This window comes from Belonocnema kinseyi, chromosome 6 (genome assembly GCF_010883055.1).
Source record: "Belonocnema kinseyi isolate 2016_QV_RU_SX_M_011 chromosome 6, B_treatae_v1, whole genome shotgun sequence".
Lineage (NCBI taxonomy): Eukaryota > Metazoa > Arthropoda > Insecta > Hymenoptera > Cynipidae > Belonocnema > Belonocnema kinseyi.
Genome location: NC_046662.1, coordinates 39,893,867 through 39,900,138, shown reverse-complemented (window position 1 = coordinate 39,900,138; position 6,272 = coordinate 39,893,867).

The window sequence follows — 6,272 nt, the reverse complement described above, 5'->3', positions numbered from 1 at the left end:
AGAAAGAGACGGCACTCCTCGCTCGACTCGTTCTCTCTCTCTCTCTAAACAGGAGCGTCGGCGGATCAAAGAGACTGTTGGTCTAGACTTTATATGTCTATGATTTTTGCATGCCTCGAGGTGCTGCCCTCTTCAACTTTTCGATGTTTCTATGGCAACCGCGTCCTTTGCCTACGTCTACGGGAGCGGTGGGGCCCAGGCGAAAACCAAACCGAAAGTGCCGGTGATATTCTGTTTCTCGATTCTCGCACTTACCTTCGCCAGCCATATCTATAGCTGACTCGGGGCTGTCTATGCACGCCGAAAATATTAAAATGAATGAGGGCCTAAAATTATTATATTTATTATTATGTTAAAATTAATTAATTTCTTTTACGGTTGCTTTTTAAAAAAGGGACATTTTCGAGATAGTCAATAAATTTAAAAAGTAAATTAATTTTAAATCAATTCAGGATTTAGTTCAATGAAAAAGTTAAATTAATTTCTCGTCTGGTTTCTTTTAAAAGAGAAATTTTCGAAATACTATATAAATAAGTTTAAAAAATTCTTGTCATATTTTAGAATTGTAGCGAAATTTTAAACATTATTTTAAAAAATATAATTTTTACAAAAATAGTGAATTGAAGGTTCGAATACTTCACTGTATAAATTTATCCTACATGTATTTTAAATCCTAAAATATTTTATTATTATTTCGCATAATTAAGGTATAACTGAAGTAATATTTACACTTCTCTGTAATGTCGAATTGACAATTTACATTTAATTCCGAGGAAAAATTTAAGGTTTTCACTACTCATTTAATTATTTATCAAAATTATATTAAAATTCTGTTTTTTGTTTCTTGATTATTTGAAACGTATAATCTTTTTCCTTATAGTTTGTTTAATTACAAAAACCAGTAACTAGACTGTGCCTTGCACATTAAATTTTCATTTTAAAAGTTTGAGGGCAGTTAACCACTTGCAATTCTTATGCTCATCAGAATTCACAACTTCAAAGAAATCCAAATAGTTTATAAAAAAAATTCAAACAATCGAATAATCGAAAAAACATTGTAAAGAAATATAAGGCGTTTAGGGGTGTATCTCAGCAACTAAGGCTATTACAAAAAAAATGGAAAAGGAAAGAATTCCAAAGAATTAAAATAATTCAATAATTTTTTGCGATTTGGGAAATGACCGGAAGTTTGTTTCCTTGATTAAAACGGACACCTGGATTTCTTAGTATTTAAAAAATTATTCTATTCATTGGTGTTTTCCTGTAAAAATAGTTATACTTTTTCGTACTTGTAAAAAAATTCCCACCAAGAATTGAACAAATTTTTTGTTTTATTTATTGCAAGTGAATTTTTTTAAGTTTGCAATAACAAAGAAAAACTATCCAATTAGATGTTTTAAGGGTTTAAAAATCGTGATTTATTTTTTTCATAAATAGTTTGGAAATCATTTTCACATTGTGAATCGGATCAGTTATTATTTAAAACTCATTTTCAATTGATTTGAATACAATATGAAACGCTTTAAATTCCTAAGATTTAAAGTCGAAATATATAATGAATTTGAAACAAAGAAGATTAATTTTCTTTTCAAAGAAGACGAATTTTTAACAAATTGCATGAATTTTCAAAAAAATATTGGAATTTTCAACTTATAAAGGATCCATTTCTAATCAAGAATCGACAAGTTGCAATTTTAAAAAAAAAGTAATTTTTAACATAATAAACCAAATTGTCAACAAAAAAAGTTCAATGTTAAACCAAAGAGGTAAATCTTGCAGAAACATGATTTTTAAAAAAACTAGATTTAACAAACATGAAACAAAAACGGAAAAGTTCATTAACAAACGAATTCTACTTTAATTTGCTACCATATTGTTAAATCATTAATCAAAATATACTAATTTAGAACGTAACAATTGCATTTTTAATTAACATTTTAATTAACAATTTTAATTAACAATGAAAAATTGTTACATGTTAAAAAAAGATTAATTTTCAACTAACTCGAGAAATTAAATTTTTAACAAAAGAGTCAACCCCAAAGATCAAGGGGAGTCCAAAAATATGAATATTTAATGATAAAGTTCAACTTTTAACCAAGTCGTTTAATTTTCAATTAAAGAAGATAAATTGCGAAAAAAATAGTTAAACTTTAACCAAAGAAATGAATTTTCCAGCATTGTATTAATGATCTACCAAAATAAAAGGAGCTTTCAACAAAATATATTAAGTTTTAACCAAATTTTTGAATTTTAAAGCCGGGAGGAGCAATTTTAAACCAGGAAATATTAATTTTTAATAAAAAATATCAATTTAAATAAAAAATGAAATGTTCACCTTGTTAGTTAAAAAAAATTAATTCTTATTTAAAAAAAACGAATTTTCAACAAAATAGTTACATTTTTAAGAAAAGAGTTCAGCCTAAAAATGACTTTTTATCCGCAGAAGATTAATTTTCTAAAAATAAAATACTTAAATTTTCGATCAAAGAGGTGAATGTAAAACCAAAAGAATAATTTTTTCACAAAGTAGTTCAACTTTTAAACAAACTTCTGAATTCCTAACGAAACAAGATGACTTTTCAAGAAAATAGTTGCATTTTTTACAGAATAATAAAATTTGCAACTGAATACTAGAATTTTTAACCAAACGAGTTAAATTCCGAACCACAAATATAATAGTAGACTTTCTACCAAAAAGTATTTAAGCGAAAAACGAGAAAAGGGGATTTGTTAAAAACAGAGAAAAAAAGAACAATTCTTTAAAAGTTAATAATAAGGAAACATACTAAATGTTATCTAAGTTCGTAACTTTTCTTCCACTGACCTCCAACCCCTGTTCGAAACATATTTTTTAGCATGACCCCCCCCCCCCATGCAATTGGTAATGCAGTTTACTGACGACCCCTTAAAGTTTCGATTTTTGTATTTAATGAAATTATCCTTATAATGTATAGTTTAACATTTGTTTAGCATAAAAATACATAACGAAAAATCGACAAGACACAGAAAACAAAATTACAACAATTAAAAGAATGACAAAGAACAAGTATATTGAGACTATATTTAAGAAACTTTATTTTCAATTTTATTTATATTGGATAAAATATCAATATTACAGAGAAAAGTAACAGCGTTTTACTTTGAAGAATTCAAATGATTTAAAAACTCAAATTAAGAACAAAAATTGAAGAGCCTCTAATTTTTCACATTCTCATCATTTATGATTGAGAAAGGATAAGAAAAGAAAGGTCCGACAAGTCCGAATAGAAAGGACGAGTTAGTTAACAGCCATTTTGGATAAAAATGCAAATTTTGGGACCTTTTTTTATACTTAAAATTTTAATTTACGGATATTAATAGTACACAGAAGGCCAAACAATTTATCCTGATGACTTTTTTTATACAAAAAAATTCTCAGAGTTATAGCATTTTCAAAATTTTTAATATTAATCGAAAATTAAAATTATAAGCCAAACAACGTACGATATGAAAAAAATAAAAAAAACCATTGCTTTTTAAAAGCCCTACAAGAATATCATACAAACTTTTTTATTTTCTTGTAAAATTGAAAATTCTACTTTTTATTGTACAAAAAATAATGAGATATGAAAAATTCCATTTTGTGGTCAAACTATGCAGGATACGAAAGAAGATGAATCAAAAAAAATTGTGATCTCAAAAAAGATCTACAAATTCGTTAATAATCACTTCTTGATAGGAGGCGTACCTTTTGTTTTATTCACGAAAAATAACATTGAAAATATTAAAAAAAACGTCGTGAAAAAATGATACAAGTTACGAAAAAAAATGATTTAACAAAAATTATTTACCCAAAAAAGAGCTACAAATTTGTTATGAATTACTTTTTGACATGGCACGTAGTTTTGGTGTTGATCATAAAAATGGTATATAAAATAAAAATGATCAATAGGACTCGTAATTTTGTTTTATCGTAAGTAATATATGTAGATAATCGAAAATTCCAATATTACGCTAATTGACGCAAGATACCTAAAAAATCTAAGAGAAGACTTGTAGGATATTTTGCTTTATACATGTATAAAAAATAATATGAAAACCAAAATCCTATTATTAGCATAACCACGCGAGATAGAGAAAAATGTCTAAAAAAAGGATTGTATTTTTTAAGTTTATTTTAAGGTGGTTTAGAAAATATAAATTTAAAACTGTCTGTCAAAAAACGAGTGCTCAGCGCGAGTGTCGCAATAATATTGTGTACCTCAAAGCCTACAGAGCTTTGAGAAACTTAATCTTTAACTATACTTATTTAAGCAATAAATTCAGAATATGAACACGAATATAAATACTGCGAACAATTAAGAGAAAAATGTGTTTGAAACTTTCCAATAATTTCTGATCTTTTAGTTAAAATTAAGAAATGTTAGGCAAAATATTTATTTATTCTGATCAACCACTCGAGTAAAATTCAAAAATACATTTGTTCAATTTTGAAATTATGGGATTCTCAATTTAAAAAATGGGGACATAATTTACATACATAGTAAGATATATAAATTTCTATAAAATATTATATAAAAAAATAAAATCAAAAATATATTTATTATATAATTTTATCGTTTCATTATAATTTAATTCATAAACATAGAAAACACAAACATAGAAATTTACGAATTATTGTTTACTTAAATTAATAATCGTGAGGGAGGCGGTATTCCTATAAAATTTAACTCTCCATCTAAAAAGTCCAAATCGCTAATTATACATGCGAGAACGCTTTACGATCATATTTATTTAAAAAATTAATTATTTTAAATTTCAACTCAATATGTTTATCAATTAAAACTTTTAATGTCTTCAAACGTATAGTTTCATTTAATAGAATTTCTACCCCTTTTTCCAAAACAACAAAATAATATTATTCATAGACAGTAAATTTTAATTGCAAAATGTTTAATTTTTTCGATAAAACATGTCAGCTAAAAATATTTATTACGATACAATTACATTTTAATTCAATTTCAAAGTAAATCTTATGCATCTACATATTTTATTGATGCAAAATTTATTCAAATAATTGATTTATTAATTGAAAATAATGAATCAAAATTCTCGATATATATTTGTATTTTATATTTTTAAGTATTTAGTATTTACCGACTTAGTATCGGCTATTTGATGGACTTGTTCGACGGGTGAAGATTGCAGGAGCAAAGTAGTTGGTGGGTGCGATTTTCGGGTTGAGAGGCATGGGGGAATCGGCAATTTTCGCCGGGAGCGCCGTCTACAATTAGTTCCTCGAACTATACACGTGCCGCATCTAGGCTTATAATGTCTTTAGGTTGAACATGAAGGAGGCTGGAACGAAGAATTGCGAAACGGATATGACGTCCAATGAGATGGTGGCTAGTGATAGGGAGGAACAAGAGATGGCGCAACAGGTTAAAGTCGGTAAAAAAGGAAGAGGTAGACCGCGAAAAGTGACAGATGAGGAGGAAAGTTTAAAATGTGAAGAGAATAATAAGGTAAGAACACTGGAAAATTATTATTTAAATAACCAGAATCGTGAGAGGGAGAAAGAATTATGCAACTTGAATACAGATGCTCAAGAGGGAGGCCAGGTGGGAAGGGTAATGGATAATAATGAAAAAGAAGCATTTTTAGCAAAAAGGGAATTGACAAGGACTCCAATAAAAAAGAGAATATCAAAGGAGGAGGGGGGTATACAAAGTGTACAACCAGAGGATGTTATTGGTTTATTATTGAAGTGGAACGACGATTGGGAAAAAAAGAGGAAGAAAAATGGGATAGAAGAATGGCAGAATTAGAAAAAATGTTGAGGAAAGAGTATACTTGTAGACATGATAGATGTGAAGAATGCGAAAAGAAAAGGAAGAGGGAGGCAGAAAGGGAAGTGGAAGTAGAACAGCTAAAAAGAGAAGTTGAAAGAGGTAGGATGGAGATTAGTAAATTAAATAAATTATTAGAACAGTGGCAGGAAGTGGAGGGACAGTGCGGCGAGATGGGGAGGTCCCCGTCGGCGGAGGCAATGACTCTAGCACATGCTGCCGTTTCGGTGGCAGGAGGGTTGGAGGTTGCTGATGTGGGCGGAGGTGACGGGGGGGCGGGTTTGGCAAATCCACCACCTAAAAGGCTGAGTAGAAAGAAATGGAATGAAGAGGTACAGTTAAGAAGGGCGAGGAAAAAGACTGTCATAATTAAATGGTTGACACTCGTAACAAGAGAAAAGAAGGAAGAATTGGAAGGATGGATGTGGAACATATTGCAAA